Source organism: Stegostoma tigrinum, chromosome 15 (assembly GCF_030684315.1).
Source record: "Stegostoma tigrinum isolate sSteTig4 chromosome 15, sSteTig4.hap1, whole genome shotgun sequence".
In the NCBI taxonomy this organism is placed as follows: Eukaryota; Metazoa; Chordata; class Chondrichthyes; order Orectolobiformes; family Stegostomatidae; genus Stegostoma; species Stegostoma tigrinum.
The window spans coordinates 23641241-23662441 of NC_081368.1; the positions used below are offsets into that span (position 1 = coordinate 23641241).

The window sequence follows — 21201 nt, forward strand, 5'->3', positions numbered from 1 at the left end:
CGTGACTCCCTTGTTCGCTCCACACTGCCCTCCAACCCCACCACACCCGGCACCTTCCCCTGCAACCGCAGGAAATGCTACACTTGCCCCCACACCTCCTCTCTCACCCCTATCCCAGGCCCCAAGATGACATTCCACATCAAGCAGAGGTTCACCTGCACATCTGCCAATGTGGTATACTGCATCCACTGTACCCGGTGTGGCATCCTCTACATTGGGGAAACCAAGCGGAGGCTTGGGGACCGCTTTGCAGAACACCTCCGCTCGGCTCTCAACAAACAACTGCACCTCCCAGTCGCAAACCATTTCCACTCCCCCTCCCATTCTCTAGATGACATGTCCATCATGGGCCTCCTGCAGTGCCACAATGATGCCACCCGAAGGTTGCAGGAACAGCAACTCATATTCCGCTTGGGAACACTGCAGCCCAATGGTATCAATGTGGACTTCACCAGCTTCAAAATCTCCCCTCCACCCACTGCATCCCAAAACCAGTCCAACCTGTCTCTGCCTCCCTAACCTGTTCTTCCTCTCACCCATCCCTTCCTCCCACCCCAAGCCGCACCTCCATCTCCTACCTACTAACTTCATCCCACCTCCTTGACCTGTCCGTCTTCCCTGGACTGACCTATCCCCTCCCTACCTCCCCACCTATACTCTCCTCTCCACTTATCTTCTTTTCTCTCCATCTTTGGTCCGCCTCCCCTTCTCTCCCTATTTATTCCAGAACCCTCACCCCATCCCCCTCCCTGACGAAGGGTCTAGGCCGGAAATGTCAGCTTTTGTGCTCCTGAGATGCTGCTGGGCCTGCTGTGTTCATCCAGCCCCACATTTTATTATGCTGCTTGGCCTGCTGTGTTCATCCAGCTCCACACTTAGTTATCTTAGGCAGGGGTTTGTTCGGATACTCTGGTGCAGACTCAATGGGCCAAATGGCTTCTGTGCACTGTAGGGATTCTGAGTACAAAGCCAAGACAACTCTAGCTGCAATGGAACAAGAGAAGAAGGCGAAGGTGTTTAGAGTTTGAACATTCTCATCAGGTTGTGGAATAAGTCAGTGGAAAGTCATCATGGAAGGAGCTGGTGAAATTTGGGGAGGATATATGTGAGAGGGTGATCAGTTTTATGATGCAGTCAAATCCAAGTGGCAGGTTAGTTTTTCTTGTGGCATTCAGACTCTTTAAAGAGAATATTGGAATAATTGAAATTTTAAAAAAACCTTGAAATTCGGAGCATAATAGAATGGTAATTGTGGAAAGACAGGGGAGAGAAAGAGAGAGACTTAATATTTCTGGTTGATGTCTGAACAGATAATCAGCAAGATACAAGAGAAATTAATGTTTTATTATAGTACTGTCTCATTTCTGTATATCTCTTGGACATGTATATTATGAATTAGGTATAGACTTGAAAGCAAAATGATAATACTGAAAGCAGTACTGTTTGTGATGTTACGGGTGCCAGCATCTCTAACTGTTCCTATCAGGAGCAAAAATCTCTAATTTTATCATTAATCTGTTTCCCCTCCTAACTCTCCACAGTCAAATACCATTCAAGCTTGCATTGGTCTGCCAGATAAGATAATGTAACTTCACTCTGATCATATCATTGTAAGAAGAAAGAAAACAGGCTAACTGATCGATGTATTGCAGAAACATGGACATAGGAGCAGCAATAAGCCATTTGGCCCTCCAGACTTGCTGTGGCATTCAATATGTTTTTGGTAGATCGTCCAACTCTGCTATTTTCTTTCCGTTCCTTTTGCATTCTTTAGGTTTAAAAACTGTAGCTCACCCCTTCTTTTAAACATTCAATGTTTTGACCTCAATACAGTGTGAAGCTGGAGGAACACAGCAGGTCAGACAGCGCCAGAGGAGCAGGAAAGTCAACGTTTCAGGTCAGGACCCTTCTGAAGAATTTCCTGCTCCTCTGATGTTGCCTGGCCTGCTGTGTTCCTTCAGTTCTGTACTGTATTGACTCCGACGCTAGCATCTGCAGTTCTTGCTATTTTCCAATGTCTTGACCTCAACTGCGCCTGTGGTGGAGAATTCCGCAGGCACACCACTCTGTGGGTCAGCTTGATTGGTTGTCAGTGTAATTATTTGCACACTCAGGATTATTTAGCAATATTATCCAATTGTGGACTAACATCTAATGTTGGAACACTTGAGTTTTACCCCTTCGGGTTGGTTCAAAACAATCGGCAACAGGCTTGTTACAATACAGGCCAAGTGATTTGCTGATACACCATAAGATGTGGGAGCCCATTGAGTCTGCTTTGCCATTCAGTGAGATCGTGGCTAATTTGAGAATCCAGAACATTGGTTTTCAGTATAATCTGGGAGTCTTTCTGAAGTGTAGTCCATGTATCCAACATCATACTGAACTTGTATTACTCATTTGTATTCTGGGTAGATGTCTTTTTTGATTAATCCAGGACCCTGTTAGGTGTATTGCTCTGCATAGTCGTGTGTGACACAGTTAGATTCACCTGTTACTTGAACTTTTCAAGTACGGTACCCTTCTAAGAGGTAGATTGGGCACTTTCAGCAACTCATAAAGACATGTAAAGAATTTCCTTGTGCTGTACTGCAGTTTCAGATGTGGTGAACGTATCATCTACTTCATGGAATTAGGTGCATGAATAGGAGAATGGGTGACATTCTGTTGAAAACAAGTTTCTCATGGAGCACAACAAAGATGTTTATGAGAGCACTGATCCCATGGCAACACAACCTATTTGGAAATACATGGGATCACCAAAACTGAAGTGCATGAGTTACTGGGTTCATAAGTTCAATGAATAGGGATTCCCACAGTGATGCTGGATCATTAGATTGTTTTCTAGGATGAGAGAGCTGTAATTTGAGGAGAGATCGAATAAAATGGGTGCATATTTTCTGGAGATTAGAACAATAAAATGTAGTCTCATTAAGAATTGCAAGGGCTGGGTGGGTAGAGATTCGGAAGCTATTTCTGCCACTAGAGTTTCTGAACATGGGGTTATGGTCTCCAGATGGGCAATTGGCCACTCAGCACTGAGATGAGGAGGAATTCTTCATTTTGAGGATTATGAATTTTATTCATTCGATGAGTATGTTTAAGATTGTGTTTCATAGATTGTTGAGAAAATTGTGTTGAAGTTGAAGTTCATGATTTTGTTGAATAATTGAGATGGGTCAGAGGTAGCACATCTTGCTCTTTCAAGTTTTAAATGTATTGTGTTTTCCCTGACCTGTCGTCTTCAACATCATGCATATCTCAGTGCAGTTATGGAAAGATGCGATATGCTTCAGTTGAAGATTTACCTTGGCCAACGTTTTCAGACTCCACCTATCAGAACGGGAATAGGTTCATTATGTGCACTTGTGATCGTTAAGGTCTACCCAGGGATAAAAGTTCAAGATCTTTCTCCCTTACATCTTTCAAACATTTTTATATTTGGTAGAAGAGTTGTTATTGTATCCTAAATTAGTTGTCTGTGTAATTCTTTGCTCACTTGTGATTATTAAGCAAATGTTGTCTAATCATGAGTCACATAGAATTTTGGAACACGAAGTTTTAAACGCATGTAGAATTAAGTTTTATTGCAATGCACAGAACGAAGGAGAAACTGGATTGTAGGAATAGCTACTGAGTGCTAATAAATAAAAACTGAATCGTCAATTCACAACATGCATGTACAACGGACTTGCGTGTACTCTTTCATACTTAGACGTGAAAGAAAATGAATGTTATATATTATGATCCCTGTTGATGTTGTTACTGGACAAATGAGATTCCAGGTTGAGATCCGTCTTGATGGATCATATTTTTAAAAAGTTTAATGAGATGATCAGTAAGGTGCCCATGAAGCTTAAATTGTCATTGAAACCCAGCTGGTGCACTGATATCATATTTGGGGAGGGAAACTTCTCACCCTATCTGGTCTGGCCGTTCATGTACGGTTATGGACACAGCGATTTGCATTTGAGTCTTAAGTGACCACCTACTAAATCACCAAAAATACAAATTGGTGCTTCAAATGAACGTCCAAATAATTTATGTAAAAAATTGGGAGTGGGACGAATAAAAAGCATAGTTAATGAAGTAGCTTTAAAGAATTAAGGAAGTAGAGTAGGAAGATTACAGGTATGGTTTCTTGAGCTTCATGTGAAGGCAACTGGAAATGTGGTGACCAATGGTGGAGTGATTTTTTTATTAAAATCTGAAATCTTAAGAGACTAGACTCAAGTAGCACCCTATCTCTAATGGCTGTGAGGCTGGAAGAGAATACAGAAGTAGGAAAGGCTTAAGCTGTGAACAGAATTGAGAACAAGACAGTTTTAATGTCACACGTTGCTTGATCAGGAGTTGTAGGTCAGTGAATACAAGTTTTAGCTGAATGGGTGTTGGTATGGGTTAAGACATTCTTAGTGCTATTTTGGATGACCTCACCAGTTTACTAAAGACTTGACAGTGCATTGGAACGGTTAAGTCTAGAGATACCAAAGACACGAATGAGGATCTCCACTCATCTGCTGAAATCACGGTCAGAATTGGGTCACAGCATGGAGATGGAAAGAGACAGCATTAATGATTTGTTGATTAAGTCAGAGGCTCATCTTGGCATTAAATTTGTCACCAAGGTTGCAAACAGACTGATTTTAATCTTGGACTGTTGCAATGGATGTAGATGGGATAGTAGCCAAGAGAACAGAGATTGGAGTGGGAACTGAAAGCAATAGCTTCAGCTTTTCAATAAACTAATGGTGATGGTATGTGTGTTCAACATTAGATTTCAGACAGTGTTTGATGTAGTTTAGAAATAGTGGAGGAGTTGAGAGAGATTGTGGCACATCTTATTAGTTTAAATGCGGAACTAACTTTTGTATTTATCAGATGATAACACTGAAGGGCAGCATGTAGATGAGAAGTAGAAGGGGACTGCAGAAAGATTCTTGGGGGAGGCCACAGGTAGTAGAGAGGAGCAGGAAGCAATAAGTCACTTCAAGGGACTGGAAGGAGAGGCTGAAGCATGCTGTCTTCAACTGTGTGGCAAAGGCTAGAGATGTGTCAAAAAGAGAGTTTACCTTCCAATCACAAAGGAAGTGACTTGTGACTTTGAAAGCTGTTTTGGTACTCTAATATGGTGGGAATCTGTTTAGAGAAACTCGTAAATGGAATTAAGATAAAATAAGACATAGAAGGAGAAGTAGACTATTCAAGCCCATTGAGTCTGCTGTACCATTCAATGAAATCATGGTTGATTTGACAATCCTCAACTCCACTTTCCTGCCTCTTCCCAATAGCCCTTGATTCCCTCATTGATTAAAAATCTGTGCATCACAGCCTTGCACTCTGGAGTGGCTGCAAAGGAAATAATTTATGGATACGGGGAGCTAACAGCCTCATGGTATTATTGTTGGACTGTTAATCCAGTAACCTAGAAAACATTCTGGGGATCCAGGTTCAAATTCCACCAGGGCAGTAGTGGAATTTGAATAAAATATCTGGAATTAAGAATCTAATGACGACCATGAACCCATTGTCAATTGTTGGAAAAACCCATCTGATTCACTAATGTCCTTTAGGGAAGGAAACTGCTATCCTTACCTGGTCTGGCCTGTATGTGACTCTAGACCCCAGCAATGTGGTCAACTCAAAAAAAACCCCTCAGGGCAATTAGGGATAGGTGATAAATGCTGCCTCGTCAGTGATAGCCTCATCCCATAACTGAATTTTAATAAAACCTTTAAAAACTGGCATTCGACCAACACCCACATTTCAGCGATGAGTAATATGTAAACAAGTAACTGCTGTTACGCCCATCTCCATTTTCATCTCCAGCGTTGCTCTGAAGAATGAACACAATTCGATTGTTAAAGATGAGTGTTTTTGCTTCTTGTTTGGCAAGGCTAAACCAAGCCCAACATGCACATCTGCATGGGCCCAGAGGGGGTAATTGAGTAGCAAACAAAAGAGGGAGACTGGTCTGGGATTTCTTTTTCTCATTCAAATTTAGAAATACTGAAGCTGCTTTTGGCACTGCCACAGTGACATTGTAACAAATTAGTGAATCTCAACCAGATTAGAGATCTGGCTTTCCTAATCTTTTATATCTGAAGCTGTTCTGTGTTCTCAGTACCCCAGCATTTCATAAAGCTCATCCGATACTTCCACCCCCATCCCACATGACTGTTTATTTGTGCTGAAAACCAGTCTCTGTGTATGCACAGGAGAGCTTGAAATGAATTCTGATATTCTGGATGTTTACATGACATATCTGAATCCCATATGTAAACATTGTATGCTTTTCTTTGAGAGAGGAAAGGATTCTGCAGAATAATTTTGTTTCATGTAATTTATCCAACCACTTGATGCATTCCGTTTGATTGTATTTTCTTCCTGTCCCTGCAGCAACCAAGGACTTTTCATTGTTCTTCCTGGATTTGCTTTTTCTAATTGATCAGAGAAGTAGAGTCCCCTTGGAACAGGAGCGATGGAGCTTTTATGCCTGATGCAGAAGCTTCTGGAAATACAAGTAGTTCTCCTATGATGTGATAGTTGTGTTCTTGTGTGACCTCATGCTATAGACAGTTAGGGAAATCACTATACCGGTACAGCAGAAATTTTGCGTTATCCAAGCAGCATTCGCTATTCATCAATCGTGTTGCAACCAATTCGCATTAACGAAATACACATTATAGCAGAGCTTCCTGTAAATGTTCAGGAGTCACCCCAGGGACTGGATATTACAGCCTTCTATTGGTCATTCTTTTGTTTGGGATGAAGGCAGCATATAAAATATTCCAGTTACCGACTCATTCTCACCCACTGTTGGTCCTGTTATCATGATGTGGGTTGCTATCAGTGCAGACTACCCATTCTGTTCTGTTCTTGGCTCTCTGTCACTTCGTCAGCTTCCTTCTCCTGTCCTGGCCTAGTATCAACAACCCCCTTGTCTGCCTTCCCTTTCGTATCTTGGACTCGCTGTGTGGTCTCTGTCTCCATGTATTGACTCGTCTCACGCACTGCCTAATAACATTCCGCCCCAACCTTTGTTTTCTAGCTGCTATCCGTTCTGATGAAGAGTCACGTGGACTCAAAGCATTAACTTTGCTTTCACCTGCAGAGTTTTGCCAGCAATTTCTGTCTTTGTTTTCAGACCCCAGCATCTGCAGTTCTTTGTTGGGTGGGCAAGTTGTTCCTAAGACCAAAAAGCATCCACACCCTCCCTTCCGAAAAAAATCGCAAGACATTTTCTTCGCACACTCTTCGGAATAACTTTTTGAAAAAAGCAAATAGTGAGCAAAGAGACCCGAGGGGACATTGTGAAGCATTGACTAATTAAGGTTACTTAAACAAAAAGAGTTTGGGAAAATTATTTAAAATGCCAGTAGAGTGCTGTTGGTAATTAAGGTGCCCCAGAAGAAGGAATAACTTTTACTTACAGAAAGGCTTTAACGTTATGAAAATCTCCCAAGGTGATTCACACAGAGGTTTAATAAAACAAAATACCTCACTAAGCCAAATTAGCAGATAAAAGGTCAGCTAGTCAAAAGCTTGACCAGAGAGTGTTTTTATGGAGAATACTTAAAGAGGAAAGCAATATTGAGAGATCAAACAATTTTTGTGGGGGAGATGGTGGTGGAATTTCCAAACTTAAGACCTGAGCACTTGAAGGTATCACGAGAAATAGTGGAGCGATTGTTCTAAATCAAAATACTGCAGTTGCTGGAAACCTGAAACAGGCACACAACACTGGAGAAACTCAACAGGTCTGGCAGCATTTATGGAGAGAGAAACAGAGTTAATGTTTTGAGGATGGCATGACAAACTCGGATTGATTTATATGTTGGAAAGCTTGAAGGAGCGGGATATGATGGAGATGAGTGAAAGCGAAGAATGAAGCTATGTTTGGATTTGAAAACTTATTTTTTGCCTGTATGGGAGATACTCTGGATTCATAAACTGCTTATTTAAATTCCACCAGTGACGTAGCTTCTATTTCTAATTGTCTGTTTGTAATTTGGTCTCACTAAGGAATAGGATTGTGACATTACAGCTCTTTTTTTCAAATAATTAAAAATTCACAAGTTACAAAAAATGCAAAATACACCAGTGATATTATCTTCAGTGACATGATTAGTTGATATATGCCTTTATTTTAGTTAGTGGATATATTATGTTTGTTCTGTGTAATGTGAGGTCCAGTTCCCAGATGAAGATCTGTCAGGACTATCAGGAGCAATCTGCCTTTAAGGAATTGACGTTGAAGTGATTGACTGTTGAAGCTGTGTTTTGTCTCTGAAAGAAGAGGGAATGTGAGCACAAGTGAAGCATAGTTTAAGAATTCTTCATGGGCGCTCTTCATAACAATGTGGTTGTCATGTCTGTTCCGAGTTTGTGAGTGTTTGATGTGATAATGCAAATCAGTTCAAAATATTCCATTGCATCTTTTGGGCTGTGATGCAAATGGCCTGTTCTGCTACTGCTTCACAAAAACCAAGTTTTGGTTTTAATGAAAGTGACTTTTTTGTCATTTTCAGGCAAATCATAACAGCACGATAAATCACACTACATAATTGTGATTAAACTAATCTATAGAATACTATTCTAATCTTTGGCAGAGTTGTTAATGCTGTCCCAACTTGTATAGAATGCATCGGTGTGATTCCATGATTGATAGACCTGATGCAAAACTTGGAAGTGAGTCAGGTTGCAAGGTTATTTGTGGGTTTGATTTTTCCAAAAAGAAAAATTCACTGCAAGTTGGAACGCGAGCTTTCAAACTTTTCTTGTGGGAAAACCTACACCCAAGAAAACAAATATTTGTATTTATTGAGCGTCCATAGATGCAGGCACAGCTTTGGGATATCAATGTAAGCTTGGAGCAGTAATTTCTACGTCGTTTGCTTAATTTCTGTTCTGAATGTGCCCTGCACAGTATTTAGTGTTTGGGGCCTTTTCACTGCTCTTGGAATGAAGGCCTGGAGCAAGTGACTTTAATACATTATTTTAACATATAGTGTATGACAATATGAAGCGTATTTCAAATATGTGATGCAAAACCATAATATGTTTTCTTTTATGCAAGAGAATGTCCATCATTGGCCTGTAACTCAATACTTAAAACTGCCCTTAGCACTTATCCTTTTTTGGCAATAATTTACAGTTTTTTTTGTATTTATTTGTTTTACAGGCAAAATTATCAGCAAACAGTTCATTCTGTTGGCTCCAGTGTTAGAATAGGCAGAGCTATGGAAAATGTAATGGTTTTTTAAAAAAAATTGTGGCATGTTTTGCCCCTCTGAATCATAGCGCACTGGGGGAAAATGTCCCCTTTTTTCTCAAGCCAGGCCTCTAACTAATGCTGTTCTCAGTTAAACATGAACAGCAGCAGGAAACCAATTCAACAGCATCTGAAAATGCTGGGCATGGGGAGTTGGGTTGCACTCAATATTAGATTTAACAAGAGTACGACAGGCACGTTCAACATAATCTGGAAACAAAACAAGATCCATGTATAAGATAATAAAGTGTGAAGCTGGATGAATACAGCAGGTAAGCAGCATTTCGGGAGCACAAGAACTGACGTTTCGGGCCTAGACCCTTCATCAGAGAGGACCATGGGGTGAGGGTTCTGGAATAAATAGGGAGAGAGGGGGAGGCGGACCGAAGATGGAGAGAAAAGAAGATAGGTGGAGAGGAGATTATAGGCGGGGAGGTAGGGAGGGGATAGGTCAGTCCAGGGAAGACGGACAGGTCAAGGAGGTGGGATGAGGTTAGTAGGTAGGAAATGGAGGTACGGCTTGGGGTAGGAGGAAGGGATGGGTGAGAGGAAGAACAGGTTAGAGAGGCAGAGACAGGCTGGGCTGGTTTTGGGATGCAGTGGGGGGAGGGGACGAACTGGGCTGGTTTTGGGATGCGGTGGGGGAAGATTTTGAAGCTGGTGAAGTCCACATTGATACCATTGGGCTGCAGGGTTCCCAAGCGGAATATGAGTTGCTGTTCCTGCAACCTTCAGGTGGCATCATTTGTGGCACTGCAGGAGGCCCATGACGGACATGTCATCTGAGGAATGTGAGGGGGAGTTAAAATGGTTCGCGACTGGGAGGTGCAGTTGTTTATTGTGAACCGAGCGGAGGTGTTCTGCAAAGCGATCCCCAAGCCTCTGCTTGGTTTCCCCAATGTAGAGGGAGCCACACCGGTTACAATGGATAAAGTATACCACATTGGCAGATGTGCAGGTGAACCTCTGCTTGATGTGGAAAGTCATCTTGGGGCCTGGGATAGGGGTGAGGGAGGAGGTGTGGGGGCAAGTGTAGCATTTCCTGCGGTTGCAGGGGAAGGTGCTGGCTGTGGTGGGGTTGGAGGGCAGTGTGGAGCGAACAAGGGAGTCACGGAGAGAGTGGTCTCTCTGGAAAGCAGACAAGGGTGGGGATGGAAAAATGTCTTGGGTGGTGAGGTCGGATTGTAGATGGCGGAAGTGTCGGAGGATGATGCGTTGTATCCGGAGGTTGGTGGGGTGGTGTGTGAGAACGAGGGGGAATCCTCTTTGGGCGGTTGTGGTGGGAGCGGGGTGTGAGGGATGTGTTGCGGGAAATGCGGTAGACGCGGTCGAGGCCATTCTCGACCGCTGTGGGGGGGAAAGTTGCGGCCCTGGAAGAACTTGGACATCTGGGATGTGCGGGAGTGGAATGCCTCATCCTGGGAGCGGAGGCGAAGGAATTGAGAATAGGGGATGGAATTTTTGCAGGAGGGTGTGTGGGAGGAGGTGTATTCTAGGTAGCTGTGGGAGTCGATGGGCTTGAAATGGACATCAGTTACAAGCTGGTTGCCTGAGATGGAGACTGAGAGGTCCAGGAAGGTGAGGGATGTGTTGGAGATGGCCCAGGTGAACTTGAAGTTGGGGTGGAAGGTGTTAGTGAAGTGGATGAACTGTTCAAGCTCTTCTGGGGAGCAAGAGGCGGTGCCGATACAGTCATCAATGTAACGGAGGAAGAGGTGGGGTTTGGGGCCTGTGTAGGTGCGGAAGAGGGACTAGCGAGTTTTGAGAAGATTTGTAGCTGAGGTTGAGGTTCTGGATGTGAGTTTGCTCGCTGGAAGGTTCGTTTTCAGACTTTTTGTCACCGTTCTAGGTAACATCATCAGTGAGCCTCCGACGAAGCACTGGTGTTATGTCCCGCTTTCTATTTATCTGGTTAGGTTTCCTGCGTTGGTGATGTCATTTCCTGTTCATTTTCTCAGGGGATGGTAGATGGGCTCGAAATCAATGTGTTTGTTGATGGAGTTCCGGTTGGAATGCCATGCTTCTAGGAATTCTCCTCCATGTCTCTGTTTGGCTTGTCCCAGGATGGATGTGTTGTCCCAATCAAAGTGGTGTCCTTCCTTATCTGTATGTAAGGATACGAGTGATAGTGGGTCATGTCGTTTTGTGGCTAGTTGATGTTCATGTATCCTGGTGGCTAGCTTTCTGCCTGTTTGTCCAATGTAGTGTTTGTCACAGTTCTTGCAAGGTATTTTGTAGATGACGTTGGTTTGGCTTGTTGTCTGTATCGGGTCTTTTAAGTTCATTAGCTGCTGTTTTAGTGTGTTGGTGGGTTTGTGGGCTACCCTGATGCCAAGAGGTCCGAGTAGTCTGGCAGTCATTTCGGAAATGTCTTTGATGTAGGGGAGAGTGGTTATGGTTTCTGGGCCCGTTTTGTCTGTTTGTTTGGGTTTATTGCTGAGGAATCGGCAGACTGTGTTCATTGGGTACCCGTTCTTTTTGAATACGCTGTATAGGTGACTTTCCTCTGCTCTGCGTAGTTCCTCTGTGCTGTAGTGTGTAGTGGCTCGTTAGAATAATGTTCTAATGCAGCTTCGTTTGTGGGTGTTGGGATGGTTGTTCCTGTAGTTCAGTATTTGGTCCGTATGTGTTGTTTTCCTGTAGATGCTGGTTTGAAGTTCCCCATTGACTGTTCGCTCTACTGTGACATCTAGGAATGGCAGTTTGTTGTTGTTTTCCTCCTCTTTTGTGAATGTTATGCCAGTTCAGGATATTATTGATGGTCTTGAAGGTTTCCTCTAATTTGTTTTGTTTAGTGATGACAAAGGTGTCATCCACATAGCGGACCCAAAGTTTGGGTTGGATGATTTGGCAGAGCTGTTTGTTCGAGTCTCTGCATTACTGCCTCTGCTAAGAACCCTGATATCGGAGATCCCATGGGTGTACTGTTGGTTTGTCTGTAGGTTTTGTTATTGAAAGTGAAGTGGGTGGTAAGGCACCGGTCCGCTAGCTTGATGTTGTCCTTGCTGATGAGGCTGGTGGTGTCTGGTGTATGTGTCTTCGGTTCTTCTGATAGTGTAGTCAGTGTTTCTTTGGCCAGGTTGATGTTGATGGATGTGAACAGGGCTGTTACATCAAAGGAGACCATTATTTCATCCTCTTCTATCTTGGTGTCTTTGGTGCTCAGGGAATTCTCGGGTGAAGCGAATGGAGTGGTGGGAGTCTTCTACTAGGTGTTTTAGTCTTTGGTGTAGTTCCTTGGCTAATCTGCAGGTTGGTGTTCCAGGTAGCGAGACTATGGGCCTGAGGGAGGCTCCTGGTTTGTGAATTTTTGGTAGTCCATAGAAGCGTGGTGTGTTGGATCCATCTGGTTTCATTTTTTGGAAGTCTCTCTTGTCTCATTCTCCAGATTTTTGAAGTTTTTTTGAGTAAGGCTGTGATTCGGTTCTCTAGTTGTGGGGGTCGGGTCTATCGCCACCTGTTGGTAAGTGTCAGTATCTGCAAGCAGTGCGTTCGCTTTGTCAATGTAGTCTGTTCGGTTTAAAATGACTGCCAAGCGTCCTTTGTCTGCAGGTAGGATAACGATGTTTTTATCTTTTTTGAGTCGTTTTAGTTGATCTCTAGGAAGAGGGACTGTTCCACTTAACCTACAAAGAGGCTTTCATAGCTGGGGCCCATGCGGGTGCCCATGGCCACCCCCTTAGTCTGTAGGAAGTGGGAGGAGTCAAAAGAGAAGTTGTTGAGGGTGAGGACGAGTTCGGCTAGGCGGATGAGGGTGTCGGTGGAGGGGGACTGGTCCGGCCTGCGGGACAGGAAGAAGCGGAGGGCCTTGAGGGCATCTGCATGCGGAATACAGGTGTATAGGGACTGGACCTCCATAGTGAAAATGAGGTGTTGGGGGCCAGGGAATTGGAAGTTCTGGAGGAGGTGGAGGGCGTGGGTGGTGTCATATCAAGATCCATGCATTACTGACCCACTAAGCTCTGATGCCTTCAAATAAATGGCACTTGGCAGTTGATTAAAGCACATCAATTTGGGACAGCTTTATGGATGGACTTTAAGTAACAGTTCTTTTTATTCTGGCAAAGACAGCCCATGAGTACTTTACTAGATTATATCGTGACACAATTTACTATGTGATACTGTGGTATCCCTGCCTCATACCCTAAAAATATCTGAAAGTACAATTGCTTGCTGGATCAGCTAACACCTAACCTGTTGTATTGAGGTTACCATGAGAGCTCATCTGTGCTGTGTTTACACTTTATTCGATACTTTAGTTTAGTAAATAGTCCCTGAGCATTTTCAACAAGTTGGCTCACTGTGCTGTATATTTACTGATGACATAATGTGTGGCTTCAACTCTAGTCCTTGTATGTGCCCTAAGTCAGATACTTGTGTCTTTTGCAGGGCATGGAACATAGAATATAGAACAATACAGCACAGTACAGGCCTTTCAGCCCACAATGTTTTGTCAACCTATCAGCTTAATAAGATCAATCTACCCTGTATACCCTACATTTTACTATCCTCCACGTGCCTATCCAGGAGTCGCCTAAAAGTCTCTAAAGTATTCAATTCTACTGAAGGCAAATCTTCAACAATTTGCATTCATTGAGCAATTTGTAATGTGATAAAATGCTCTGACTTGTCTGTTGGGAGCATTGCCAGAAAATTTGACATTGAGCCACACAAGATATTTGTACAAGTGAGTGTTAAAGAAAATTTTAATGAGCACCTTGGAGGAAGGAAGCATTGTAAATGGAAGTGATCAGAGGAAATGGTTGCAGGGCTGGAGGAGATTAGAGAAAAGAACAGGACTATAGAGGGATTGGAGGGTGAGAATTTTGATAAACTTAGCAACATTCTGAAATTAAGGCAGTCTGCATGTAATCTGTGTTTACATCTGATCCTGACATGAGCTTTTTACTTTAATGCCATCTTCAAAACAATCCTTTTCCACCTTTTGTAACATTACTTGACTTTGTGTCCATTTTGACTCATCTGCTTGTGAAACTTTCATGTCTTCATTAACTTGACATTTCTAGCACACAGCTGATTGCCCATATCTAATCCTCCATAAAATTAAAGCCTGTTCATGTGTTGATTCTGAGGAAGTCTCATTTCCCTAAATCTTCAACTTGCCAAACAATGTTGGTACCTGGTCAAGCAATGTTTTGATTTTTTGAAAATCCTCGTCTTTCTTTTCAAATCTCTCATGGTCTTGCCTCACCCTATCTCTGTAATCTCCTCCAAATTCCTTATCCTCTAAGGTATTTGTGCTCTTGTCATTCTGGCCTCTTGTACATTATGCAGTCAAATTGGTGACCATTTTACTGAGGGCCCAAGCTGTTGACCTCTTTTTGACCTCTTTTTACCCTCGCTTTCCTCCTTTCTAAGACCTTTCTTAAAACCTGGCTCTTGGGTCAGATCACTGAAAGTATCTAATAGCCTGTAGCATCTTACTTTTGTTTAATAATATTCCTGTGAAGTGCCTTGGGATATTTTGTTATGGTATAGACATTGTTTAAATATAAGCTTTTCTCTCAGTAGGTCAGTAGCCACAGTGATGGGTAAATAGGACTTTCTGTAAGTTAGGAGATGGGCAGCTGGCTTTGTATGATGTCAAGCGCTTATGAGGAGAAAGATGGGAGGTGGCTAGGTTTGTGTTATAGCGGTCAATTCTTGAGGTAACAAAAGCATGGATGAAGGTTTCAGCAGCAGGTGAACTCACTGGGGATAGAATTGGACAATGTTATTGAGATGGAAGGAATGATGCAGAAATGTGTTTGAAAGTGCAACTTTGAGTCAAACACAACACCAAATTTATGAACCAAACACTAAGACATGGGATGTGAAGATAAACAATTGTGGTCAGATTCACTTCGTTGACCTTCTACAGTCTTAATGTAATAGATAATAACATAGGAAAGTCTAGCATTTTCAAAAGCAATTTGCAACTGTCCTTACATTTTTATCCCTTTCATTGATTTTTCACTAGTCCTTGCTGGTTCTTAAATTTCTATTCCCAACGCCTCCCTGCTCCACATGGCTCTGTCCTTTTCCCTTTGCTGCATGCAACCAGAACAGGAAAACCTGCCAGACAGTGTGCCAAGGACTGCTCAGTGAAGTGAATGGGAGATGTTTGCTGGGTATTGAAAGAACTGAGCAAATTGCTTTTTATTTTAAGTTTATAAGGTTATCTGTAAAATGAGCTCATTAGCTTGTTAATTATTCACTGTTTCAGACCCCTTCTTTCTTTTCATTGGGCCTAAATACACAATGGTCTAACATACAAGATTTAATGTAAGTCCCTTTTTAATTCATTACTGTGGAAAAGTTTTCAACAAAAGCCAAGCTTAGCTAGACCTAACCATGGACTGATTTATTCTGTTGCCAGTGAATAAGAATGATTGCATGTTTATAAAATGACATAGTGTATGAAAGGGAGATGAATCACCAACTGTACTTGGTGGATGTGTCTTCCTTCTAAAGCAGTAGCCTAATGAGTCAATGATGGAGTTCTTTTCTGTCTGCCTGCCCATCAAAACTGGCCCATATTTAATGACTTGGTTGGCTGCCACTAAGATTTCTATCACCAAAGCTGATTCTCCTATGAAACTGCTGACAAATACTGGAAGTACTGAAATGGGAGACAGAGTTTAAGCAGAAGGCCCCCAAAGATGCTGTATACTAAGGCCTTGCTAAAAGCTGGTGCCTACACAGATCGGTCTTTAAAAGTTAGAAAGGAAGGACAAGTGATGACTATAAGACCCCTTTTCTCTCCAGGACAACTTGAGGTCACTTTATTGTTATCATCTTCAAAACGGGATTCCTAAAAATTAGTGCTAGCCTGGACAGGTGGGAGGGCAACTTCCCCAGAAGCAAGAGTGAACATCCCTTCTATTACAACTTGCACCAGTGTGGAAATATTTTTAATTTGTGTGCTTGATATGGGCACCCCTAATAAAGGTACTACTCCCTGCCGATACAAATTCTCCTTGCGATAATGGAGATGAGCCATCTTCTCGAACCATGGTTGTCGTAGTGATTTGATACAACTTGCTGATGTCACTTCAGAGCAGTCAAATGTCAATTACTTTGAATATGAAGTTAAAACCAGACGGGTTAACAGCAGCAGGTTTCAGTCACCACGAGATTATTGGTGCACCACGGGGCTTTCACAGCATTCTGGTAGATTCCTTGTGATTGTTACTGACACCAGGTTAACTGGCAGGTGTCTTTGCAGGAACAAGGAACAATATTAGATGCCTTAGTTTTCCATTGTTCTCGGTTGCATTTCTGTGCAAGTTGATACGAAAGGAATCTAAGCCAGGGTCACTACATAAAATAAACTTTCCATGCTTTTACCAAAACAAAAGTTGCAGGAAAAGCTCAGCAGGCCTTACAGCAAATGTGGAGAAAAAAAAAAATCAGAGTTAACGTTTCGGGTCCAGTGACCCTTCCTTAGAATGGAAATGCTTTTACTTTTGTTTAGATCCTGTTTATTAATATGAATGCAAAAATCAGATTGAGGGATGTTAGCATTACCATGCCTTGTACTAGTTAGTGATTCAGCAACCTTTGTAATAACCACTTCAGTGGATGGGGTTTATTAATTAATTATTCAGGAATTATAATCTGAACTGAGACCCGTCTTTACATCTGTGGGATCAAGTTAAGAGCTGTACATGTCACTGCCTGGTGACTCAACTCTTGAACAGGATCAAGCAGTAGTGAAAATTTAAAAAACAATTCGTTTCTATAATTGCCCCGCTTAAATTCTTATTGTCTACTAATATGTGAAGTCAGTTCCATTTGAAAATATTCTAGTGATAATTTACATTGAATAAAATGGGATTTATGAAAATTGCAAATAATCAGATAATTTAAATAGGTAACTTACTAGAATGTGCCAGGAATTACCTGTATAGTTATCTGATTTTGCAAAATTTTATTAAATCTTGTAATTCTGTGATTAGATACATATAGTAATCACTAAGCTAAAACTCTTCTTGATTTTTGCACTGCCAGATCTATTTTGGGCTGAGATTGATAAGCTATTACAAGTAGCATGTTTTCTAGGTCAATTATGCCATTAAAGGTAATGGTTTTCTTGTCCAATATTCGGTCGCTTTTGTGCTAGGAAAATAAGACTATCTGCAAGCATCAGCAGAACAATGCTGTCTACTCCTGGAAATGTTTTTCCTTTGTTTTATAAGATGTGTCATTGTGAGCCAACTCTCTGGTCCATCTTTGTATATTCAAATGTCTGCAGTGTGTCATAGAGCCATGTGCACAGGGACAGGCTCTGTGGTCCAAACTGGTCCATCCACACTAACCCCACTCCCCTGCATATGGCTAATATCCTTCTGATCCTTTCCCATCTATACTGAGACCTCTGTGTGGAAGTATATTTTTAATTTGTGTGTTTAAATTTCTTTTAAATGTTGTTAATGTACCTGCCTCAACCACTTCAGCTGGCAGGTCATTCCATATGCGTACCATGTGTTCTGTGTTTTTTAAAAAAAGTTGCCTCTCAGGTTCCCATGTATTCTTTCCCCTCTTAGCTTAAACTGATGCCCTCTAGTCCTCGATTCCCCAACCATGGGAAAAGGACTGAGTGCATTTCCCCTACCCAGGCCTTTCATGATCTTATATGCTTCTATAAGATCTGCCCTCCGTTTCCTGTGCTCTGAAGAAAAGTTTGAACTTGTCCACCTTCTCCCTATAAATCAGTCCCTTGAGTCCTGGCAATACCCTTGTTAATTTTTTTCTGCACTTTTTCTGGTTTAATAAAATCCTTCCGACAGCAAGGTGCGAAAAACTGAATACAATACTCCAAGTGCAAATGATGGAGATGATGGCTGAGTGGCATTATTGCTGGACTGTTAATCCAGAGACCCAGATAACATTCTGGGGACCTGGGTTCACATACCGCCATGGCAAATAGTGGAATCTGAATTCATTTAAAAAAAATCTGGAATCAGGAGTCTAATGACGACCATGAACCCATTGTTGATTGTTGGAAAAACGCATTTAGTTCACTAATGTCCTTTAGGGAAGGAAACTGCCATCTTTACCTGGTCTGGCCTGTATGTGACTCCAGACCCACAGCAATGTGGTTGACTTTGAACTGCCCTCTGGGCAATTAGGGATGGGCAATAAATGCTGCCGTGTTGTTGATGCCCTCTTCCTGTGAATGAATTTCAAAAAAAATCCTGTATAGCTGCAACATTACTTCCCAGCTTCTATACTCAGTGCCCTGACTGATGAAGGCCAGTGTGATAAAAGCTTTCTTCGCTGCCCTGTCTACCTGTGACTTCACTTTCAGAGAACTGTGCACCTAAATTCACCGGTCCCTCTGTTCTACCTTAAGGCCCAATCATTCACCATGAAACTCCAATCTGGATTTGACTATAAAATGCAACATCTCACACTTATCTATATTAAAATCCATTTTCCATTTCTCGGCCCATTTCCCCAGCAAGATCCTGCGGAAGTTTCGGATAACCTTCCTCACTGGCCATGATACCGCCTATTTTAGTGTCATCCGCAAAATTACTAATCATGACTTGTAGATTCTCATTCAACTCATTAATATAGGTAACAAACAGCATTGGGCCCAGCACTGACCCTTGAGGCACACCACTAACCTCAGGCCTCCAGTCTGACAAGCTTCCTTCCACCATTACTCTGCTCCCTACCTTTCAAGCCAATTGTGTATCCAATTTGCCAGCTCTCCCTGGATTATGTGCGATTTAGCCTTTCAGAACCTTTATCAAAGGCCTTGCTGAAATCCATTTTGACTACATTCCACTGCCCTACCTTCATCAGCCTTCCTGGCCGCTTCATGAATGAACTCTAACAAATCTGAGAGACATCATCTCCCACACACGAAGCCATGCTGACTATTCCTAATCAAACCCTGTCTTTTCAAATGCACGCATATCTTATCCCTCGGAATCTTCTCGAGGAACTTTGCACAGATTTTATGCTTGCTGGTCTGTAGGTCCCAGGTTTTTCTTTCCAGCCCTTCTTGATTAAGGGCACATTGTTTACTCTGGGTCTAGTCTTCTGGAATCTCACCCATGGCCAACAATGATGCAAATATATCAGCTAGGACCACCACTGCAATTCCTTCTCTAGCCTCTTGCAGGGTTCTTGGATATATCTGGTCAGGACCAGAAGATTTATTGAAATTCATACATTCTAATACTTCCAGCACCACCACTACTGTGATATGGACTGTCCCCAAGACATTGCCACTATTTTTCGCAAGTTCCCAAGTCTTCATGTCTTTCTCCACGGTAAACACGGAGAAATATTTGTTTGAGTACTTCGCCCGTCCCCTCCAGTTCCTCACATACATGCCCACTTTGGTCCTTGTGGGATCCTATTCTGTCCCTAGTTATTTTTTTTCCTTTCAATTTCTCTTTGGCTGAGAAGATTAGGGTGAATCCCAAGCTATCTCATGCCTGCTTTTCGCCCTCTTGATTTCTTCCTCCAGTAAACTCCTGTACCTCCTATATACCTCAAGGGATTCCCTTGATACCAGGTACCTATAGCTGAGCCATGTCTCCTTTTTTCTGGTCAAAGTCTCAATATCTCTTATTGTCCAGGCTTCCCTATTCTTGCAACCTTGCCCTTCACCCTCACAGGAACATATAGAACTTGAACTCTAGCTATCATAATTTTAAAGGCCTCCCACTTGCCAGAGGTCTGTTTGCCTGCAACAAACTACCCCAATCAACCCCTGCAAGCTTCTGTCGAATTCCATCAAAGTTTGCCTTGGTGCAATTTAGGACTTGAACCCGTGGACCATTTTAGTCCCTATCCATAACTATTGTAAACTTAAAACTATGGTCACTGGTCCCGAAGTGCTCCTCCACTATCACGTCAGTCACCTGTCCTGCCCTATTTACCAAAAGTCGGATCCTCTGTAAACTGCTTGAGGAAACTTTTTTTTTTCCTGAACATATTTAACAAATTTCACCCCATCTGAGCCCTCATCACTGTGGCAGTCCTAGTCTATGTTTGGAAAATTTAAAATCCCCACCCACCCATGACAACCCTATTTCTCCTGCAAGTCTCCCCAGACTCACTAAATATTTGTTTCTCTAATTCCTGTTGACTATTTGGGGGCCTATATACGGACCTCAATGACGTCACCATCCCCTCCTTATTTCTTAGCTCCACCCACAAAGCCTCACTAGATGATCTCTTAGTTATTCCATCTCTGACTACTACTGTAATACTTAACCCTTCATCAAAAATGCAAACCTCCACCACCTCTTTCCTCCAAATCTGTCCCCCCTAAAGCACCTGACCCTGGCACATTAAGCCGCCAGCCCTGTTCCTCCCTTAACCATGTTTCTGTAATACCTAAAATGTCTCCGTCCCATGTACATATCCATGCCCTAGGTTCATCGGCCTTACCTGTCAGCCCTCTTACATTGAAATAAATGCAATTTAATCCAACAGCATTCCTCCCTCTCTGTCCTGTTCCATCCCAACCTTCCTCTTCAGCTTTGTAATTTCTGAATACTGGATCTCCTACCAGCCTTGCAGTTACCTTCCTGCTGTTGAGGATCCCATCTCCCTGTCGATCTAGTTTAAACCCTCCCTTGAAGCACTAGCAAATTTGCCCGCCAGGATATTGATCCCCTTGCAGTTCAGGTGTAACCTGTCGCCCCTGGATAGGTCACCTCTGCCCCAGAAAAGATCCCAATGATCCAGCAAGCTGAATCCCTGTCCCCTGCACTAATCCTCCAGTTCTTACCCTCACTAGCACATGGCATGGGAAGTAATCCAGAAATAACTCAGTCGAGGTCCTGGTTTTAAACCTTTTACCTAGCTCTCTGTAGTCACTCTGCAGGACCTCATCCCTATGTCTATCTATGTAATTTGTGCCAATGTGCATAATGACTTCTTGCTGGTCACCCTCC

The 21201-nt window shown here is 42.5% G+C and overlaps 1 protein-coding gene across 3 annotated transcripts in view; it reads left to right on the forward strand.

Moving 5' to 3' along the window:
• LOC125459056 (transmembrane protein 164) overlaps positions 1–21201 on the forward strand; it is a 133215-nt gene that overhangs the window by 6699 nt on the left and 105315 nt on the right. The window contains exon 1 of one of the 3 annotated variants that reach the window (XM_059651376.1): positions 12791–12826. The exons of the other annotated variants lie outside the window; for them this stretch is intronic. The gene's annotated coding sequence lies outside the window, so the exon portion shown is untranslated. Of the gene's footprint in view, positions 1–12790; positions 12827–21201 lie in introns of those variants that run through there. 3 annotated transcript variants of the gene reach the window in all.